Genomic DNA, 23,333 nt, shown 5'->3' with positions numbered 1-23,333 from the left:
TATAACATGAATAAAAACATTTACTACAGTGAATGAGTACAGAAAGATTGTTTTCATTCTTTTTCTGCTGTGACTATGACATTCAGACTCTGTTAAAATGATTTTTAAAGCGGGTGTCTCTGTCGTCATTGGAAAATGTTGTGTTGTATGGAACCTTCAAGAAAATGACAGGCAAAATAAAAGCATGCCTTTCAGCTGCATAAAGCCCAGACAAAGACTGTATTAAATGGCGTCTGTGAGGTACTCTGTCATAGAAGGGAGTTATCTGAATTTAATAGTTGAACATGCCCTGCAGTCTTGCATCATTTCACCACAGGCTGACCAATGATTATTTAAATGGTGTCATAAATAAACACCACATGGTGATGGTATGCCAGAGCGTTGACCATGGCTCCAGCCTTCACATATGCTCTGATTAAACCTAAGCCTGACAGACCACCAGTTCAACTCGGGGTCGTATGACTACATCTCACTCAGCCCTGTTTGGCTTTGGCAGGGGGGCTGGGGAATTTATCTTTCAACCACTAAAGAGTGTAATCTATTTTCCAGACATTGTTACATTACCCTTAAACAACAAGAACCAGGGAAAAAGAAAAAAATAATGATTTTTTTGTGTGTGTGTTTTAACAAATAACGCCTGACCAAATATTAAATGATACAAAACAAATCCCTGTCACTTTTACTTGAAAATTCATTAATGTGGTTGGAGTGGCTGACCCTGGCAAGCCATTTAAATAATAATAATAATAAAAAAAAAACAACATTCTGCTTTCTCAGTATTTAATGCGATCTGTATTGAACTAAAGGATCATTTGTGAAATGGTGGATGGTAAAAATAAAGTTTTGAAAATGCAATTTTTGTTAAATATGCTGGGCTTGCTTTACTGCTCATTTTCTTTTATTTTGAAACTATCTGCTATTGTTCCATGGAAACTCCATGACCACTTCAAGGAAACTGGCATCATCAGAATCAGCATTTCATCTGCATCATTATATGGCTAAGTAATAAAAAATTACTTTTCTGATGAAATCCCAAAATCTCTATTATACAGTTTCCCAGAAAATGATGACATGTCTTTTTCTTGCAAATGATGGTTGTTTGTAATATGAATTGCAGTTAACTAGTGTTCGTTTAGTGTGTGGGAGCTGGTAAGACACAACCAGAGTGATGTTAATACAGCTAAATAGAAATTTAATGAAGGAACCATGGTTAGAACTTCCCTTTTTATTTGGAAAATGTCTCACCAGAGTGATTTTAGTACTGGGGAAAAATGAACAAAGTTGTTAGAACTTCCCTTTTTTATTTCAAGAAGTGTATCAGGAAACTGATTTTCATTTCCTTTGCCTCTATTACCCATCGCACTGCCTCTTCGAAGAATTGTTACTCCTATCAGCAATTATTACTTCAATTATATCCTCACAATATTGCTGTAGGCCATGAAATTAGTATTTTTAACAATAATGTACTAGTGCATATCCACACCTCAAACACCAAAGGTTCCTTTAATTTGAATACTCTAAATTAGACCCGTATGATTAATTGATTGTGTGTGAATGAGAGTTTTCTGGGATGGAATGGCAGCCTGTCCACAGTTTGTTCCTGCCTTAAACTTAGCGCTTCCAGAATAGGGTCAGACTTCGCTTGGTCTTGGACTGGACAGAGTGGAATCAGAATTTTAAAAAGATCTTTCGAGGAATTATAAATGTATAAGCATGTACCAAAAAGACTGTATAATCAAAACAATAAACCATGGACAAAAAAATATCAAAATTGTTATGAACAATTAGTACATAAACAATGCCAGCAATTAACAAAATAATGCCCCTACGCATCCATCCCTCTTCTAACCCTCTGAAGCAAGTTCAGTTCTGTTGGGAGGCATAGCCAATCAGGTCACATCGGGTACAAGTCCCTAGACTTACTTGGGTTGCAAGTTTATCATAGGCTATTAAGTTCAATATTATACATGTATTATTTAAACAGAGAAAAGATCAAGATGTGACATCCTCCAGGTCTACAAAGCACACTGAGGTGATAAATTCAGAGTGCAACAAAAAATGTAAATATACGCATCTATATATTTATTTAGATAGTGGAGGATGCTATTGTGATTACCACAATGCCTTAACAGAATAGACTTGAATTGAGGCTCAGTGTGTTTGAGTTTGCAGGTTCTCCCCATGTCTATATTTGCTGTACACAGCTGTTCCATGTTTACTCACAAGATGTGCAGGTTAGGTTGTGTAGTACATTTTGAGTGTGGGTGTATTCATGAATGTGTCCTACAATGAATTGCCATCCTGTCTGGAGTAGGTTTCTGTTTTACACTCAATACCACAGGAATAGGCTCTGGGTCTCCATTACCCTGAAATGACTAAGAGGGTTCCTGTCGCCTCCTTAGCGTTAGACCCGAGCATTACTCGGGCTGCGAAAACCGTGCTAAAAGCGTTAGTCCCGACTGTCACTCAGGCAACAGATGCATCTTGCATAAGCGTTGAAGCGGAGAATCACTCGGGCTGTAAACATGCTGTTGGTGCTGCCATTCTTTGGAGAAATCATGTCTGAGTGCAGGTTTTCACTAATTATGAAATATCTGCACTTTACCAGTAATGAAGACTTTGATGGGAATACCCATCCAGCACCCAAAATGAATAAAATTTGGGAGATATAACAGGCGATTGTAGTAAAATTTCAGAGTGTTTACATTCCGGAGCGCAATGTCAGCATCGATGAAAGTCTCATGGCTTATAAGGGCAGAATCTCAAGGATATAGTACATCTCATCAAAAAGAGCAAGATTTGGCATAAAGCTTTACAAAGGTTGTGAATCTACATTTGGAATTCAGTTCTGTACACAGGGTAAGGAACAATGTTTGATCCGAAATACAATCAGTACGCCATTGCTATATCATCGGTCCTGACTTTCATAGATGCTTTGCTGGATCGAGGTTACTATGTAACCATGGGCAATTTTTATACTTTGCCAGAGCTATTTGACATCTTGCTGCAAAGAAAGATTGACCCATATGGAACAGTGCGTCCTGTCATGGCATGCCTGAAGACTTTGGCAGAGTTAAATTACAGCAAAGTGTGCTAGTAGCTTGGCAAAAGGGTAAAGTGCTTATTCTGAAATGGAAGGACAAGAAAGATGTTTGTCTTCTTAGCTCTGTACATAATGTAGCTACGGTTACTGTACAGGCAAAAGGCAACGAGCAGGTTACGAAGCCTTGTGCTATGGTCGACTACAATAGCACAATGGGCGACGTAAATCGTGTGGATCAAGAATTGATTTTCTATCACGTTATGCAGAGGCAACAAAAGAAATACTACAAATAGATATTTCATCATCTCGTGGAACAATGCATTTGGATTGCATTTGTGTTATTCAAACAAAAAGCTGTCAAAACTGTATCTCATGCAAACTTTACATGCCAGCTTGTAGAACAAATCATTGCCGTACATCCACACTACTGCTAAAGTGATGCGGTTGACCCAGCACATTGCAGATCAATCCAGAGCATCTTATCGGTAGATGTTTTATTGATTATTTAACTCAAAAAGAAAAAAACAGAATCCAACTTGTGCCTGTGCAGTGTGCTGTTCAAAAACTGATACATCTGGAAAGAAAACCCAAAAAGAAACAAGCTATTCTTGTTCCAACTGTGACATTGGATTGTGTCTTTAACATGTTTTAAGATTTACCACACAAACGACTCATTTTAAGATTATCTACTATTTTGGCATCATTAGTATTATTATTATTTTTGTTATTATTGTTCATTTCATATTATTATTCTATTCATCATTACTATCATGTCAAAAAATGTAATGCTTTTTACATGTTTTTTTGGAATAAAGTGCAACGCTAAGGAGGTTAACTGATGTATGGTTCCATTATAATGGAGTAAACAGCTGTTTAGACTTTTTAAAGAACATGGTCTTTACCAGTATGGCACAGGACAGAATAAAGTCTCATGAATCCTTGAGAGTCCACTCTGGAAAAAAACATATCACAACAGTGTTGTTTAAAGTACCCACTAGCCATACTGGAGTAAAAGTTCAGACACCTTTCAGGAAAGCAACTCAAGTAAAAAGTAAAATTTGCCCATGAAAAAACTATTCAAGTAGGACCTTTAAAATATCTGACACTAAGTATATTTAAAGCATTTTTTTATATGTTACTTAGCCCATGTAGTTTGTAATGACGACAGAGAAAAAAATGCAATGCCATGCTTTCATGCAGAATGAAGAGAAAAAGGTTTATGATATAATAGTACCCAATGGTGACCAATGCTGTACAATGGCAAACGTAAAAAATGTGAATGGAAAAGAAAAAAATTCTCACGTTACTAGTGTTGTGTAATTCACAAATCCATTATCTAGTTGTATGCCCAAAACGTGCAAAACACATACATCTTTTGCTAAAATACGAGAGGGGAACCAAAAATAACCGAAAATATTTTTAAAACGTGTTTAATTTAATTTTCTGTACAAACTACAATTAGTCTCCTTCAAAGTACTCTCCATTGGCGGAAATACACTTACTGTATCTAACCGTTTGTTCCATTGTTCGAAACATTTTTTAAATTTGTCTGAAGTAATGCACATTAATGCTCTGGTCGTTTCTTGTTTTACCTCTTCGACATCAGCAAAACGCCTTCCTTTCAAGTCTTTTTTCATCCGAGGGAACAAAAAGAAATCACACGGAGCTAAATCCGGTGAGTAGGGTGGGTGGTTCAGGGTTGTCATATTGTTTCTTGCCAAAAATTGGCGAATGGTGAGAGCAGTGTGAGATGGAGCGTTGTCATGATGAAAGAACCAATCGCCCGACTCCCACAAATCAGGGCGTTTCCTTCTCACACTGTTGCGCAACCTACTTTTACAAAAAAATTCACTGAACACAAGCACAACCTTCCAGACTGATGGCACTTGGCAGACTGACTTGTGAGGAGTGTAACTAGATCGCCCTAGCGGTCCAACCACGTACTACAAGTACCAACCTAACAACAACAAAATTCCGGTTATTTTTGGGTCCCCCCTTGTATTATTATTTGTTGCTTTGGGAAAAACCACCTATATACTGTATATAATTCACTAAGCCGACAGGGCACGCAAGACAACCATGGGATACGCACGACATAGCCACGCCCGCCAACTCAAAGAGACCCACCCACCAACACTAAGACAATGGGATACGATGACAACTCACAGAGTCACGCCCACCAACAATTCGAGCGTGAGCGAAAGCATTTGCCAAGAATGTTTTCATTAGTCAAGAATGAAAGTTGGAGGTTTGAAAATGATTACATACCGTCATAGTACCAACCATAAACGATGACAACTGGCGATCCAGCGGCGTTATTCCCATGACCTGCCGGGCTCCAGCAGGAGTATGGTTGCAAAGCTGAAACTTAAAGGAATTGACGGAAGGGCACCACCAGGTGTGGAGCCTTTCGCTTCATTTGACTCAACACAGGAAACCTTACCCGGCCTGGACACAGAGAGGATTGACAGATTGATAGCTCTTTCTCCATTCTGTGATTGGTGGTGCATGGCTGTTCTTAGTTGGTGGAGCGATTTGTCTGTTTAATTCCGATAACGAACGAAACTCCCTCCTGCTAAATAGTTACGCGACCCCCGAGCGGTCAGCATCCAACTTCTTAGGGGGACAAGTGGCGAGGAATTCCCAGTAAGTGTGGGTCATACGCTCGCACTGATTAAGTCCCTGCCCTTTGTACACACCCCCCATCGCTACTACCATGTTCGGGTGACTTGATGAATTATATATAGAAAAGCAGCCAGAACCACAAAGAACAATGAAACGTCAATGTGGCTCAGAGGTGCATGTGGACTGTAGCAGAGATGAAAGCGACTGAGGCGGTGTTTGGAAAATGAAACGTCAACGTGACTCACAGGTGCACGTGGACTGTACACAGACGAAAGCAACTCAGGGGAGGAGTTGGGGGCGGGCACATGAGCAGGCAGTGCATACTGAACGATGACTAAGAGATGACTAAGAAATCAGCAGACTAGAATGGCGGGGGGGGGGCAGGGCGGAGGGGGCGGAATGGGCGTCCTTACCCTCTCCCCCTGTTCCGCCCTCCGCGCCCGAGTGCCGTCCAGCCCCGTCCCTCGCTCTGGGAGGTGGATGCGCGATGGCGGTCCTCCAGTTTTCAGGCAGGACAATTGTATGTTGCTCTCTCCAGAGTTCCATTTTTTCATTCACCTACCTCGTATCCTCAAACCCACCTCATTTGGACAACTGTGTCTTTCAGGAAGTGTTCACCCATCAATACATAATTATGCGGCATATGCTACGCCGCGGGTTGGCTAGTACAGTATAAAGAGGAAAGATATTTCCATAATTCTGGTGTTTTGAATTTGTTTCTTACAGTGAAAATGAGGCACCCTTGTGCTTAGGACCCAGTGGGAGAAAAGGCAATTGGACCAATTGAACCCCTGCAGCCATCCCTCTGTGCAAATCACTGCATCAAACTACATGGAAATTGACAGAATTAGTTTATTAATACATTGGTCAGACAACCCACAATAAGGCATTAACCTTCATTAATAATATTTAATAAAGTGCTTTACCTAGACATTATCACTTCTAGTTTGACATTCAAAAGAATGGCCTTTCAGGTTTTTTTAAACTTGTACTTTTCCAAAAAAAGGGCTTGCTGCTGAAAACGAATAGGAATGTTGCATCACCAACATCTAGCTCCATCGACTGCATAATGAAAATGACTTGTACTCTAAATCAGCACCTCACTAAGAATCCTGCATCTCTACATTCCACTGGCTGCTGCCATGAGGACAGTATCTGAACTGTGTAAATAACTGTGGCAAGGTGTACTTAGAAAGATTACATAGGTGATCATATAATCATAAATAGTCCCAGCCTGTTTGAAAACTGTCCCAGATTCTTCATATATGTGTATTTTCATAAAGCAGGGAAGCCCCTATTTTAGATAATTGGCAGAGTTAAATATTGTGCATATTTGCATAGGTGTTTTATTTTTTGGTTTTGGTTCGAGAGCTGGCAGGGGGTGTGGCAGAAAGGTGTATTCCTTGTTTTTGGGTCCAGAAATGCTTCCTGGGGATAGTGTAATGGTACTGGAATGGTACTCCTAGGTTCGGTATAAAATTAGCCATTCCAAATCACTGAGGTGTGTTGATGTCAAGTGTGGAGGAAGGAGGAAGCTCACCCGGGAGGTGTGGAGGTAGTGACAAGAGAAAATAAAATAAAGAAGAGTTATGCTATGCTTCATTTGGAAGAGAAAGCAGCCTGTTAAAGGTGCGCTGTAAAGTAAAAAGCACTTGATTTGAACTGGGACTGTGGTGGTGTAATTATGTTTGGGATTTTGGGGCTCAGTGTGGCCCCCTGTGGTTCCATAGCTGTCTCATCAAGTCCCCTATCTAATTCTGTCACTAGCTTGGACATCTTGGTCATAGGCAAGTGTACTAAAACATTTCTGAAACTTTCACTTGGGAACAGTGTCCTATGGCTAAGAGCCAAATCCAGGCAAAAATAAGAAAGAGTGACTACTTGTATGTACATGCTTTGTGTATGTCATCTGATTTTCCTGCACAATCTGCATTTTTGCAAAATATCTAAACTGAATTGATTCATGAGCTAACCCTTGACCAGATCAGTTACAGGGGGATTGTAGATTTCACAGAAGTTAATTATATGTTTGACAAGTGTGAGTGAAAGTGGCTAAATAAAGAGTAAAGGCTTGTGTTTTGACCACAGTTGTCAGTGCTGTTCATTTTCTTACTCAGAAAATGAAAGTAGACTCTAAATTATCGGACTATACTTCTTAATTTGCCTCACTCCTCCATTAAAGGCTGCATTAGTAACATAGAAATCAAGGAGGAGTATAGAGTGGTGATGGAGGACTGTTATGTTACTTTTTATTAATTTATTGTTTAACTTAGCAATGTGTTTTGAATGCACTTCTGGTTTCAAGTAGAGCTTTGGGCATATATGGAATTTGTTTTTGACATTGTAAGGTTTCTAACCTGCCAAAGAGCGTCCCAAAGTGCGATCGCCACGTCTATGGAAGATAGCCTGTTGGTTGCCTTGGCTCCCACCGTTGTGGCAGCTCGCCATGAAAACAAATCCGAAAATATCGCGGTCATGCTATGAGCACCTGCCATCGATGGGTAATGCAAGGACCATTATAACTGTAGGGCACAGTATTACTTGGCCACTAACCTGGCCACGATCATGCCTGACTGCTGTGTCTGTGTATAGGAGAGCGGTAGATCCTGCTACAATAAGTACCCGTGCTATTCCTGTTTCAAGCTGAATAAAGCTGGTGTTGCTAAAGTACTGAGACTCAGCTTTGTGTTTTGGGGTGCAAGACAGGGACTCGAACGTCACAAAATATATTCACTTTTTTTTTAATGTTAGCATTTTGTTTGACTGGTTCCAGTCCGGTCTGTTGCCCTCTGTTATCCGTGACGAACGCAGACTTCCGATATAAATATGACAGCTTGTGGTGTGAAAGATATTCCTTGGTGTGTTTCTCTGCATTCAGCCTCTTTTAGCTTCTTTTTCAAGTAGGCCTATTTTAAGCATTCTTTGTTTTGTGTCTAGTTTTGTCCTAGACTTTGGATTTTATTGTTACCCTTTGGTTTTGTTTCATCTATTGCTTGTCCTTTTGGTTCTCACCTGTGTGCACCCCAGACCAAGTCTTCAGGCTTGTGTTTCATCTCCCAGTTACCCCTTGTGCTCACAGTAATGGGGAACTTCAGTTTCCATTACATGAACATTACAAAGGCAAGGGAGTTGATCACAGAGTTTCAGTGTGCTAAGGAGTCACGGAGATTAACAGATTAAAATGAATAGACATGAAGATCTGCTGTAGAATAAGGCTCACAGCAGTCTCTTCCTTTTAAGGACGCTCAAAATCCCTAAGTGTGTGTGACAAACTGCTGGAGATTTTCTGTCTCTCCACAGTGGCTAGTGTGCAATTCTATGCTGTGGTCTGCTGGAGGAGTAGCACCAGCTCAGAGGAGCCAGACGCCTGAATAAAAACTTATCAGGAATGTCAGTTGCATTGCAAGAATGACTCACTGGAGGAAGTGGCAGAAATGAGGATGATGGAAAAATTTGAGGCCATCATCACTTGTGCACCCCATCATCTGCATAATGTGTTATCCTGGAGCAACATTAGTCACTAGCTCATTCCACCACAGTGCCTAATGGAGCTACTGGGTCTCTTTTTTGCTCACACCCATCAGGCTATTTAATTCTTCCTGTCAGCATGGCGCCTTCACCCTAGCCATTATAACGACACATTGGCATTGAAATAATACTTGTTTATATGGTTATCATTATCTGCATGCATAGTCCTGGGTCTTGTACTTAACTAACAGTTTGCATTCTTTTTTAACACCCTTTTTCACTTTATGGCACTGTACTAGTGAATTTCTCTACCTAGAGTACTGGTTTGTATTTCAGTAGATAAAAGGGGTCAAACGGAGCATTGATTTCTAAGAATTCGAGATAATTGCCAATATGTTGTGACCTCAAAAGCTCATCGTCTCCTTGGAAAGGAAAGCCTGTTTAACACAGGAACAGAAACTTCAACTACATGCCAAAGTAACTTCTTCAGATACTGTTCCACTGACTCAGTATGTTACCCAAGGGATCCATTTATTTTTGTGAAGTGTTTTGATCTGGACAATAATATAAGAATTCACTTATGTTGCTCAGTGCTTTTTTTGTAGTCTACATTTTTCTAGTCACTAAATCTGCTATTGACAAACACATGTGGGGATAACGCATGAAATGATTAAACCATGCAGTAAAACAGTACGTAGGACACGCAGAAGGACAGTAAATCATCAAGTCTCAGGATACAATTTAACCATTGCAGATACATCACTGCACAGTGCAATAATTGCTCAATGTGTCTTGAGAGGTCATGCCTGTGTAGAGAGTGGATACGCTTTTGTCCTTAATGGCTTTCTGTACCTGCTCTATATCCATTCCCTTTGAATTAGATCATGAAAGATAAATATATTTCACTTAGCTTGCAGTTTGGCCCGCCTTGATTGTTACTCCCTCTAAAAGTTACAGTTACTCACATGGTCTGCCTTCACCACAACTCCATCACACTCTGTGTCGTCTTCTTTGCCAGTAGAGGTCAATGCACCTCCAGTTTCTTGATCAGACCTCTGAGATATCCTTTGTGCTCTAATCTTTCATGATTTTGTGATTAGTAGAACCATTAGTGGAAGAGCTCTACATCAAGTGGTCCAGTCTTACACACTAAGGACATGTGTGTCTCTTCTAAAAGTTACTGTAAAAAAAAAGAGATTCACTAGAATCTTCTAGTGTTCACTAAATATTTGTAACAACAGGTGCAACAAGTAAATCTAGTTGGTTGTACTTAGAAATGTAGGTTATGCTATGTCACATGAAATGTCATCTTTGATGTGTCATATCCTTCCTTTTTGCTGTGTATTTTTGTTGTTGTTTTAACATTATAAACTTTATAATCATACCCTGTACTTGAAATTCCATTCACCATTGATGTAACCAAGAAATCACCAGAGCAGAAAGAATGTGAAAACCCACAAACACAGACAGCCCAAAGGACATTTTGTTTTGGTATGTGTTCCAACTTAGAAAACATTACCACTATGTCTGATGTTACATTTTAAATAAGAGTAACTCAGAGGGTTTTGCATGCTGCATTTTAAATGAAATCATGCTGTAGTGGATATTAAATAAAATTAACAAGAGCTTGTTATGCTGAGCAACATCCAGTTGAACATCCTGCCCCAAGTTCTATTTTTTCTTGGCACTTATTAATAAGACAAAAGAGTTCAACAGGAAAAAATAAAACATACGATACTATACGATAATCAAAATAATGCCCACACAGAGTAGAAAAGTGTTTCAATTAAATTTGGATTTAAAAGTATTTGCATTAAAGTAAAAGTAAAAAAGAACTTACTTAAATAATAAAATATAGTTAAATATAGATTAAAATATAAACACAAATAAAAAATAAAAATTAATGTAATGAAGTAACAAAATCAAGATGGTGTGGTCCATACTGCACTTCCATATAAATTTTACATAAGAAAATCACTCAGCAGATAATTTTACAGTACAATATGTATAGTATAATAATATAGACTCAAGTATATTAACTTGTATAATATTTATTATGCACACAAATTAATAGTGTGTTAAAATCAATAGGAAATTGAATCAAGTCAACAAAATAAATGATATTTAATGTAAAAATAGTCACAAATGGAAGAAATGATGTAAACAAGCTGCTTAGACAGACTGAATGGTGCAGGTGGCATAAGATACAGATCTATTGTGGTGTTCATTTCTTTCTCTTCATCATCCAGCATGTACTCTGGTTGGGCAAACAAGCTGTCAGTTATCTTAACTTCTATAATTTATATGAATATGAAAGTGCAAGTGTATGTGTGCACAAGTGTGCATGCCTCTGTACCTCTGTGTGAGCATACATGTATATTTAAACAAATTATGTATTCCAAAAACTGTGCAAGAATTTTGAAAATCAATATACCTGGTCCACTGAATAAAAGGTGCAGACTGCAAAAATCCATCCATCCATCCATTATCCAGCCCGCTATATCCTAACTACAGGGTCACGGGGGTCTGCTGGAGCCAATCCCAGCCAACACAGGGCGCAAGGCAGGAAATAAACCCTGGGCAGGGCGCCAGCCCACTGCAGGGTGGCAAAAATCCTGGTTAATTTAAACAATATCAGTTATCATTGGACATAGGTCAGACTATTTTTAAAGGATACTAGTTGATTACTGTGGACACTTTTTGTGACTGAAGACAGAGAAGAAAATTAAAATTAGTAAAAACCTTTTATTGATACATACCAGGCAAGGGTAAAATGACAGAGAAATACAGTCCTAGGACACCGCACTTCATCTGCCTCGAGCGCAGATGTCCTTGCTCTTTTATAGCTTTTCTAGTCTCATGATCATAGACCACGTAAGCAATAAAAATAGCGTCCTGACTCATTTTGTATTATTCCAATTGGTAAAGTCTTTACCCTAAAGGTACATTTTCTTGTCACACACATCATTGAAAGAAAACTTACAGAAAGTATATCTGCTTTTTGTCACGTACGCAAAACACAAACAAGTTTGATCATTCTGTCCTATTTTCTGTACTTACACACATACATTTTGTTCAATTACATCATTTTATGTTTTTACATTACCAAGTCTCTTTGCTCACTGAGTGCAAGGGAAAAAAATAAAATGTAGTCTATAAGTTATTAAACAGTAAAACATTAACATTTAAGAAGTAAAGATACATTGAGCACTACTGGAGTGGCTTTGGGTAAACTACATTTTAAATGCGCTATAACACAACAGGCAAGTAGTAGATCCCTTGTGAAAGGTGCTACACGACCACTGTGGTATAGAAATTACATTTTCTATGTGATCGTCCAAATTTTTGCCTGACAACCTTGTACTACATGCCTGTGATTTACTTGTTAAAATAATTAATCACAAAAGCAACCTTGAATGTTGTGGGGTTTTAGTGACCCGAACTTACCTTAAGGGACAGTAAGTAGTTGCGCAGGGCAATTTACAAACAGAGTCCTGCTTCGATGGCACAGATTACACTCATTCGCAAAGATTTCCACTCTCCCAGGAGCCAACAGGGGACTTGAAGTGTCCCAAACAGTGCGAGAAGAGAGGATGCACGCCTCCCAGTGTCCACTTTGTTCTCACGACCCCTCGCAGCTGAAGGCTTGTCTTCACATTGTTTACAGCTCGGCGCAGTTAAAAAGTAGAAAGACGCAAAGCTGTTTTCCTCATCTCTTCTACTATCAAGTACTGCCAACTAAAAAAAAGTTTCAATGTGGCAGTTTCAGCAACAGTCACGTGGACGAATAAATAAAACTTCTCTGTCAGAACGCGCCTTGCGGCGGACGGCTAAGCACTGTAGTCCAGACAGGAGGGGTGGGAGAGGGCGACGCGTGGCGCACACAAATATTAACAATTCGTAAAGACGATATAAAAATGGCGTCCACAAATGAAGTGATTAGATCCTGTATTATAATATGTTCTGTGGTCATAGGTAATTTCCATATCGTGTGGCCATACGTCATTTTCGTTTCATACGTAATTTCCATATCACGTGGTCATACGTAATTTCCGTTTCAAATGCGAAAAGAATTTTATATATATAGATGGGTATAAGTACTAGACCAGAAATAATAGGCCTGACACCTGTAACAAGACAAACACAATGCAAATTGTTTGAAAAAAGCTATCTTTGTACATTGGTTTTCACAAAAATATGTTAAAATCTATTTTTCTTGATGTTTTGACCATCACAGAATCAGAATTTGAACTTAACTCAAAAGGTAATTTTTGACTCCATCACCAAACCTCCATTTACATGGAAGTAAAAATGAATATAAATGTAACACATAAATATAAAATAGCATAATAAAAGTATTCAAATGACTTTTGGAATCTGTGCAATGTATGTTTAATGCCTTCTTCACATCATGTAATGTAGAAATTGGGCATCTGTTTTCTAAGGATGAGCTTTGAGAACAGATCCGAATCTATGACATGGCACTAAAGGGAGCAACATGCATTTTAAATTCAAGGAGTGATTTACAGTTAGCCCTGTGGTGGGCTGGCCGCCCTGCCTGGGTTTTTTTTCCTGCCTTGCGCCCTGTGTTGGCTGGGATTGGCTCCAGCAGACCCCCATGACCCTGTAGTTAGGATATAACAGGTTGGATAATGGATGGATAGATGGTTGGATTTACAGTTACACCACAAAATTCAGACATTATACACAAAAGGCTATGAAGATTGTTTTTATCTGTACTCTATTTGTGCTTTTGCAGGCTACCTCACTGTAAAAACTAAAAGGAAAACAAAATGCATTTCAACCCACTGTGTACAGTAATTGTGGTCAGGTAAACTATGACTGTTCTTTAAAGATTTATTTCATCATTTTCTTTATGGATGTGTTGCTATAAAAAGTCTTTTTGTATTTTAAAAGACTGTAATATCAGATTCTAGATACTTACCATCATTCTTATGCTAATTTTATTTTTGCCACTTAATTATTAAGATGCTAGTTTATTTTATTTGTTTAGTATTTTTTCATTTGTTCACTTTACTTTTCTAGTTTCAACTTGCCAAATCATTTACTTTTGTACATTACATTTGTAAATTAATCAAGTGGCAGAATCATATACACTACAGTCACCACATTTGATTCCTGTCAAAACTTTTAATAAAAAAAAAAGAATTCTTGTTCGCCTGATTCTTCTAACATTCACTAAATATTTGATTAAAGTGGTAGGTTTGCCTACCCCTACAATTCAAGATGTCTGCCTTCCCATCTGTTTACCAGCAATTGCTTGTTCACATTTTCATTTACATTGCATTTTGGTCTCTTATTTCTCCCACTCTTGGTTTAAAAACTAAAATTATTTCACACAATTTAGCCACCATAAAAATCAGTTAATGTACTGCACCTGAAAGGAAGAAAAAAAAACAATATATAAATCTTTCCCTGGATCAAAAAATACAATAGAAAACAGAGCTATGTGACTATTGCTAGGAAATCTTTAGAGCAAAAAGGAAGCAAGTGGCAGTTGCTAATTAATGTCACTTAGAGAGCAATTTAGAGTAATTAGATTTAACAAATTTACCAAATCACACAGCAGTAGTAATAAAATCATTGTGTTCATTCAGTAATTTATATTGACAGAACAAATAGATCAAATAATTCAATAAATTAGGAAGAAAAACAAATAGTAAGATCTAAGAACAAAATACATCATGTATTCAGCATAGCTCAACTCACAGATATTGTGAATGTCACACTATTTGGCTAGTCACCGTCACCTCTGCTACTCTGAACTATTTTACTGATGTAACTCCCAGAATAATTTGACATGTGGTACATTTTTCTGTTTCAGACACTGTAAAATGGTTGGAATAAATGGTTAGAGGGTGTGAGACAATGTGGTTAGGTTTTCACTCAAATAAAACTGTTGTTTAATTACAGCAGACTGTGAAATTTATAAAAGTCTGATTACCTCAAACACACAAGATATTTAACCCACAATATTCTAACCATTTGCTCATTGTAACCAACAACCCTTTAAACAGCCAAGGCACAATTTTGTTAACATGTTATGTCCTGGTTCCACTTACCTCTCTTAAGAAAGCCACCATTTATTTACAGAATTAACATTACAGTATGTGCCTTTTTTTGCAGATGTTAAGTTGCTTTTAGTAATAATTCCATTTAACTTAATTTTTAATATTCAAGTTATCTCAATGCATTTTTGCATGGTTCTCTTTAACACCACAGACAGCTTACATATACTAACAAGTATAATACACTATCACTCAGTTAAAAAAACATTTTGAGTATTTATATACTCAAAGTCACAAATTAAGTTAAATAGGGAGTAAAATACAGGACTTTTAGTAGTATACATCATCATAAGATGTCTTTAACTGAGTGAAGGCAACAAATTCATGAGTAGAAATAAAACTAGTTCAAGTTAAGGCATTAATGACAGACACAGATAGATAGATAGATAGATAGATAGATAGATAGATAGATAGATAGATAGATAGATAGATAGATAGATAGATAGATAGATAGATAGATAGATAGATAGATAGATAGATAGATAGATAGATAGATAGATAGATAGATAGATATTAATGATTTTGAAAAAAAGGGAGAATAAGCTGGTCATCAAGGGAAAAACATTACCGTAATGTATGTGAGGTGCACAAATGCTTGAAAAAAGACTTCAGTGGCAAGTAGACCTTTGGATAGACTCTGCTGCTGATTCAAAGTTTAAACATTTGTCAAATAATATTGTACAGTTGGTTACAAAGAATTATTGCACAGGACCGAACGTTCGTTTTGAATGAGTGAAAAAGTTTTGAATTGCGCTGGTGAATACATAAAAAATATTTCTTTTGTGTTTATTTTATGAAATGACAGTTTTTCAGAAAAACTTAGGGAAATAAACAAAAAATAATGATTAGAAATAAAGAGCAACAAAAATTGAAAAAACTTAAATGACACTTTTCTTTTTTAGAGAATATCTTGAAAAGGTATAAGGGCTTTTAGTCCATCATCAGCTGGAGAATTTACTGACACTGACATTTCTCACAAAGGTTAAATTAGCTTGGTCTTTATTTTAGAGTTTGGAGATTTCTTGGCTTCAGCTTTTGGGTGTTGACCATGAGCCTAGTTCTGCTTCCTGAGCCTGTTGGATACTTGGAGTTTAGATTCAGACCTGTTTCAAATCTTAGCAGCATACAAAACAGAGACAATTTATGAAAACTTCAGTTTAATCCATATTACTAACCGAGAATGCTAAACCGGATGATGGACGCAGGCACATCCGGCAATGGGCCGTAGCTGCAAAAAGACGTACTGCGCAGGCGCAAAAAGAGTCCGCGAGAGTCGGCTGAGGAGCCGAGAAAGGCGGACAAAAGAGGGCGAGAGAGGCGGATGAGGGGCCGCGAGAGGCGGACAAGACCACAGAAAAAAGGAGTGAGCACAGGAAAAATGGAGAAATGAGGCGCAAAGAGCACCGAAAAAAGGAAAAGGCACATAAAAAAGTATTCAAACGCAAGCAAAGCACGAAACACATTGCACACGAAACTAGACCCAAAAAAAAAGAGGATCGCGCACAACAGCAAGGCACCCCCCCCCCCCCCCCCCCTACAGGCACCGGACGGGACACACACCAAGAGGGGGATTCAACAAGCCCATGGAACACAAAACCACCCCACAGACCCCACAAGCAAGGGACGGGACACACACAAAGAGGGGGATTCAACAAGACACAGGAACACAAACAGAAAGAAGACGCTCGCGCGACAACAATCCTCAACCTCAACCCCACCCACCCACCCACCCACCCACACACACACACACACACACACACACACACACACACACACACACACACACACACACACACACACACACACACACACATCCATAAGAAGTGACACCCAAAGCCACATATTCTAAAGTGAACATCAACACCTTTACACTAGACAGCATAGGTGTCAGCATAGGTGGATCTCCTTACAATAAAGCACTATTAACCGTTCAACTGCAGAAAAGGAAACATATTAACAGTGACTGCGATCCTCCTTATTACTTATCCATATTTCGCATGCTGAGAAAGAAACAAGTCATGAATACACGGTCACGGGTACAAAACGAAAAGGAAAGGATAACAGGAACAAACACACGAACACGAAAGAAACAACAAAATAGACGGCTATGCAGCATAGGTGGATCTCATTACAATAAGGCACTATTAACCGTTCAACCGCAGAAAAGGCTCCATATTAACAGTGAGTGCAATACTCCTTATTACTTATCCATATTTCTAAATGAAAAAATGTCTCGACTCCAAAAACGCAAAGCTCAACTAAAGCTTCTAACAAACGATGTACCTAAAAGTAAAAACTTTATGAACTGCATTAGATCCTACAATAGTTCATTTGCTTTTGCATATACCAGAGTAAATATCAGGCCACCAAAAGGCAATGGCCCATACTGCTTTCGCATATGTGCACAGATACTGCATCGCATTGGAACAGTGCACCCTGAAACAAATCAACAACACAAATATGCACAAATCTACATCCTAGATCCACATTACGCAAACTATCAATCAAAGTGCTGCATCACAACAGGCACGGATTCAAAACGAAACACCTCCCGTCTCAGACATACGTTAATGGCAGCGAAGGCTACAACGGGCTTCTCACACAGCACAGGCAAATCGATTACAGCTCCAAAACAACACGTCCCAAATACTGGACATACAACGACGCGCCTCTCAAACGGCACAAGGAAAACATACACCAGGAAAATTCATTCGGATTAATGAATGTCATTTGCAATCATTGTCATTCAGTTCACTTCCCTGAAGAAACAACTGGCAATACAAGTTATACATTTACACGTTGTTGTCAAAAGGGTCAAATTACACTGCCTTCTTTACATTCATATACTGAATATCTACAGAAGCTTATAACTGACGATGTACCTGAAAGTGAAATCTTTATCAAGTACATTAGATCCTACAAATCGGTATCCACTATGAACATTAACGGTGGCACTGCACGTGACATCCGTCTTGAAAAAATGGTGTTTATTGATGAATGTTCAATGGCATGAAGTCACTTACTCAACACCATTCATAAACTTCTACAAACGTTTATGAATAATAATATTCGATTTGGAGGAAAGGTACTTTTATGAGGAGGAGATTTTAGACAGTGATTAGCTATTCTTCCAGATGCCATGCACTCAGCTATTGTTCAGTGCACCTTAAAATACGCAGACAATTGGCATTGCTTTCAAAAGATACAGTTAGTAAAAAAGATACAATGTCCAGAACCAGATCATAACAATTGCTTATTACAACTGAGAGATGGTACACTCACCAATACAGATAGACTTCAGCCACATATTATTACAATTCCTCAAGCCTTTATCTGCGACGAGTTAGTTACAGAAACATTTGGAACAGCAATCTCATTAGACCAAATGCCCCTTTTAACACAATGCACTATATTATGTCCAAAAAATATTAATGTGGAAAACATTAATACCCAAGTCATTCCATTACTTCCTGGAGAGACACAACTCTTTCTAAGCTCTGACAAACTTGACTCTGATCACAACAATAACCATCTTAAATAACCTTACAAGTTCTGAGCTGGAATTACCTTTTACACTTAAACGGCGTGTACAAAGAAATTTTCAAATAAACCTTTACACTGTGCCACACACTTTATTGTTTGCTTTCTATTTGCATCATCTACACCGTCACACTATTCTATATCTCATTCATACATCACGCTCTTTGTCATTCCCAACACCAGTGGTTGGCGAGTGAAGCGAGTAGGGGGCGGAGCCCCCTAGTCCAAATAGATTCTGGCAGAAGTGACAGAACCACTGGACTCTTTAAGAAAATATTAAGTTAGGAAATCTAAACTCAAAAAAAAGAGCTTAGAATGAGAAATATTACCAGGTAAGTCAAACAAACATATAGAAACCAACTCTGGGAGGGGAAGTGAAAGGCAAAGAGAAAATGGTGGATCAAAATTAGATAGACCTATAAAAAGAGATGAATTGATAACATAGGAAGGAGACTTTATAATGAATGAGAGAAAGCAATATTTTTGCAGACAAAGGATCTGGTCTATAAGCTTGAATAATGCACTGGCATAGCTTTGGCCACAGATCCGTATTTAAACCTGTAAACCTAAAGATATTCTACCCTGTTATGCCAGAAAATCTATATTGATTGTAATACTTAGGATAGCCTGAATATAGACTAACATTTATTCTTTGTGGCAGCCATATAGGTAATGACTAGGGGGCTCCGCCCCCTGCTCGCTTCGCTCGCCAACCCCTGGTGTTGGGAATGACAAAGAGCGTGATGTATGAATGAGATATAGAATAGTGTGAAGGTGTAGATGATGCAAATAGAAAGCAAACAATAAAGTGTGTGGCACAGTGTAAAGGTTTATTGGAAAATTTCTTTGTACACGCCGTTTAAGTGTAAAAGGTAATTCCAGCTCAGAACTTGTAAGGTCAATGAAGATGGTTATTGTTGTGATCAGAGTCAAGTTTGTCAGAGCTTAGAAAGAGTTGTGTCTCTCCAGGAAGTAATGGAATGACTTGGGTATTTATGTTTTCCACATTAATATTTTTTGGACATAATATAGTGCGTTGTGTTAAAAGGGGCATTTGGTCTAATGAGATTGCTGTTCCAAATCTGTCTGTAACTAAGTCGTCGCAGATAAAGGCTTGAGGAATTGTAATAATATGTGGGTGAAGTCCATCTGTATTGGTGAGTGTACCATCTCTCAGTTGTAATAAGCAATTGTTATGATCTGGTTCTGGACATCGTATCTTTTTTACTAACTGTATCTTTTGAAAGCAATGCCAATTGTCTGCGTATTTTAAGGTGCACTGAACAATAGCTGAGTGCATGGCATCTGGAAGAATAGCTAATCACTGTCTAAAATCTCCTCCTCATAAAAGTACCTTTCCTCCAAATCGAATATTATTATTCATAAACGTTTGTAGAAGTTTATGAATGGTGTTGAGTAAGTGACTTCATGCCATTGTACATTCATCAATAAACAACATTTTTGCAAGACGGATGTCACGTGCAGTGCCACCGTTAATGTTCATAGTGGATACCGATTTGTAGGATCTAATGCAGTTGATAAAGATTTCACTTTCAGGTACATCATCAGTTAGAAGCTTCTGTAGAAATTCAGGATATGAATGTAAAGGAGGCAGTCTAATTTGACCCTTTTGACAACAACGTGTAAATGTATTACTTGTATTGCCAGTTGTTTCTTCAGGGAAGTGAACTGAATGACAATGATTGCAAATGACATTCATTAATCCGAATGAATTTTCCTGGTGTATGTTTTGCTTGTGCCGTTTGAGAGGCGCGTTGTTGCATGTGTAGTATTTGGGACGTGTTGTTTTGGAGCTGTAATCGATTTGCCTGTGCTGTGTGAGAAGCCCGTTGTAGCCTTCGCTGCCGTTAACATGTTTTGCTTGTGGTGTTTGAGTGCCGCGTTGTTGCATGTCCATTATTTGTGACGCGCTATTTTTGATTTTTAATTGATTCGCCTCCGCTTTGCGCAAAGTCCGTTTCACTCTATGTCGTGCATTGTTTGTATCGTGCCTTGTCCGTTTTTGTATGTTGGTCAGTTGCGCTTTCTGCTTTTGGAGTCTTCCTTTGCTTGTTTTCTGGCCGGTCATATGTGCGTTGCTTTGCTCCCTTTTTTGTATGTCTGAGACGCGAGCTCTTTCTTTTGAAATCGTGCTTGTTTCGATGCAGCACTTTGAGACGCGCGCTGTATGCATCTACGTTCAATGTGTCTGTTCATTTGGCCACGTCTCTGTAACGGGGTTACTTGAGCTTTGCGTTTTTTGATCCGAGACATTTTTTCTCACGTATTTTCCGAAGCGCGTTGTATGCGCCGCCGTGTATTCTTTTTGTTTCATTCGTGTTCGTGTGTTTGGTCCCGTTATCCGATCCGAATCGTTTTGTACCCGTGACCGTGTATGCATGACTTGTTTGTTCCTCAGCGTGCGAAATATGTATAAGTATTAAGGAGGATCGCACTCACTGTTAATATGGAGCCTTTTCTCCAGTTGAACGGTTAATAGTGCTTTATTTTAATGAGATCCACCTATGCTGCCTAGTGTGAAGGTTTTGAGATGACGTATGTTTAATATGGACGTTTCCTTTAAATATGTGGCTTTGGGTGTCACTTCTTATTGATTTGGGGGGGGATTGTTGTTGCGCGAGCGTCTTCTTTCTTTTTGTGTTCCTGTGTCTTGTTTGAATCCCCCTCTTTGTGTGTGTCCCGTCCCTTGCTTGTAGGGTCTGTGGGGCGGTTTTGTGTTCTTTTTTTTTGTCTTCCATGGGCTTGTTGAATCCCCCTCTTGGTGTGTGTCTCGTCCCGTCCCGTCCTGTCCCGTGCCTGTAGGGTGTGGGGGGGGTGTGGTCGTGCCTTGCTGTTGTGCGCTCGTCTGTTCTTTTTTTTTGGTGTGTTTAGTTTCGTGTGCAATGTGTTTCGTGCTTTGCCCGCGTTTGACTACTTTTTTATGTGCCTTTTTCTTTTTTCGGTGCTTGTTGCGACTCATTTCTGTGACTCCTTTTTGTATGTGCTCACTCCTTTTTTCTGTGGTCTTGTCCACCTCTCGCGGCCCCTCATCCGCCTTTGTCGCCCTCTTTTGTCCGCCTTTCTCCGACTCTCGCAGACTGTTTTTGCGCCTGCGCCTCTCGCGGACCCTCATCCGCCTGTCTCGCCCTCTTTTGTCCGCCTTTCTCCTCATCCGCCTCTCTCGCCCTCTTTTGTCCGCCTTTCTCGGCTCCTCAGCCGACTCTCGCGGACTCTTTTTGCGCCTGCGCAGTATGTCTTTTTGCAGCTATGGCCCATTGCCGGATGTGCCTGTGTCCATCATCCGGTTTAGCATTCTCGGTTAGTAATATGGATAAGCAAATCATTTTGTACAAAAATTTAATTCACAGGAAAACTTACAGTTTCACCTAGCAAAAAAAAACAGTTACAAAACAATTGGCATTTCACTTCCATGGAAATTTGTGTCATTGACATAAAAAGAACAGTGTTTAATTCCTGCATGGAAGCATTTTCACATGCATCTGCTTGTCATTTAGTATTTAAATAAAGATCTCTAGTGAAAAATAAAAAAACAGACTTATTTCCATCATGTTAGATGTGTGTTGTGATTGTTCTGTTAGTACAATGCCCACTTTGCCAATTATCATGGTGATCTTGACGATCGCAATCTAAATATATGTTAGAAACAGAAATGAAACTTGTAGCTAAATCTACAGGGATCAAGAAATAGGAACAGGCGGTTGTTAGGTAACATCAGGTGAGTTTCCTGTAAAGGGAAAATATGCATGATGAAGAATTTTGGTATGTCTTCTTGTGAAAAGAAAATATCATGTGACATTTCTTTAAAGCACACACCACTCATCCATGATGATATGAACAATAGGCACAAACAGAATTTATTTTATTGGTGTGCTAAGGATTATCTACATTATGTAGCTGTGGAAAAAAACACAAGTAAACAAGGAAGTATGAATGAGGTTTTAGGGAGCGATATTCCTTGTTTTCAATCCCCAAAAAAAACTTTAATATCCCTAAATAAACCTTTTGAGTGGGCAGTGTTTCACAATTGCCTTCTAAATATATTTTAGTGTTAGTTTCATGAAACTGTCTGCAAATCAAAACTTGGCTATGTCACTCATCACTAGATGTAAGCGTAACTGAGCTCAAGGGATGCAGAAAAATGTGACTTGGTCATCAATAGTCTAGAAGGACCCTCGACAGGAAGGTGCGCATCTTTGGCTTGATTACCTACGAGGAGAACGTTTCACTTTGGGAGAGGAGGGATGCCCTTGAGTTTGCATCCCAGTGATGGTGTCAGTCAAATTAATTAATCTTTTTACTTCCTACTGTTTATATTTTTTTTTTGCATTTCAGGCACATAGAGAGATTTTGTGGTTTATATAACAACAATGCTTCTTGAAGAACACATTCAACTTTAATCACAGATCCATCCATAGTGAAGCAGTATAAAGAAAGCAGTAAAAATCATGGGATATCTTTGCATTGATTGTAAGTAGAATTCCTTGAAGATCCTCTACTCAACATAATCGAAGTAGGTATTTACCTAAAGTGGTCCGCTGGCTTAGGTG

This window comes from Erpetoichthys calabaricus, chromosome 2 (genome assembly GCF_900747795.2).
Source record: "Erpetoichthys calabaricus chromosome 2, fErpCal1.3, whole genome shotgun sequence".
Lineage (NCBI taxonomy): Eukaryota > Metazoa > Chordata > Cladistia > Polypteriformes > Polypteridae > Erpetoichthys > Erpetoichthys calabaricus.
The sequence above is the reverse complement of the archived record's forward strand: the minus strand, read 5'-3'. Positions refer to the sequence as shown.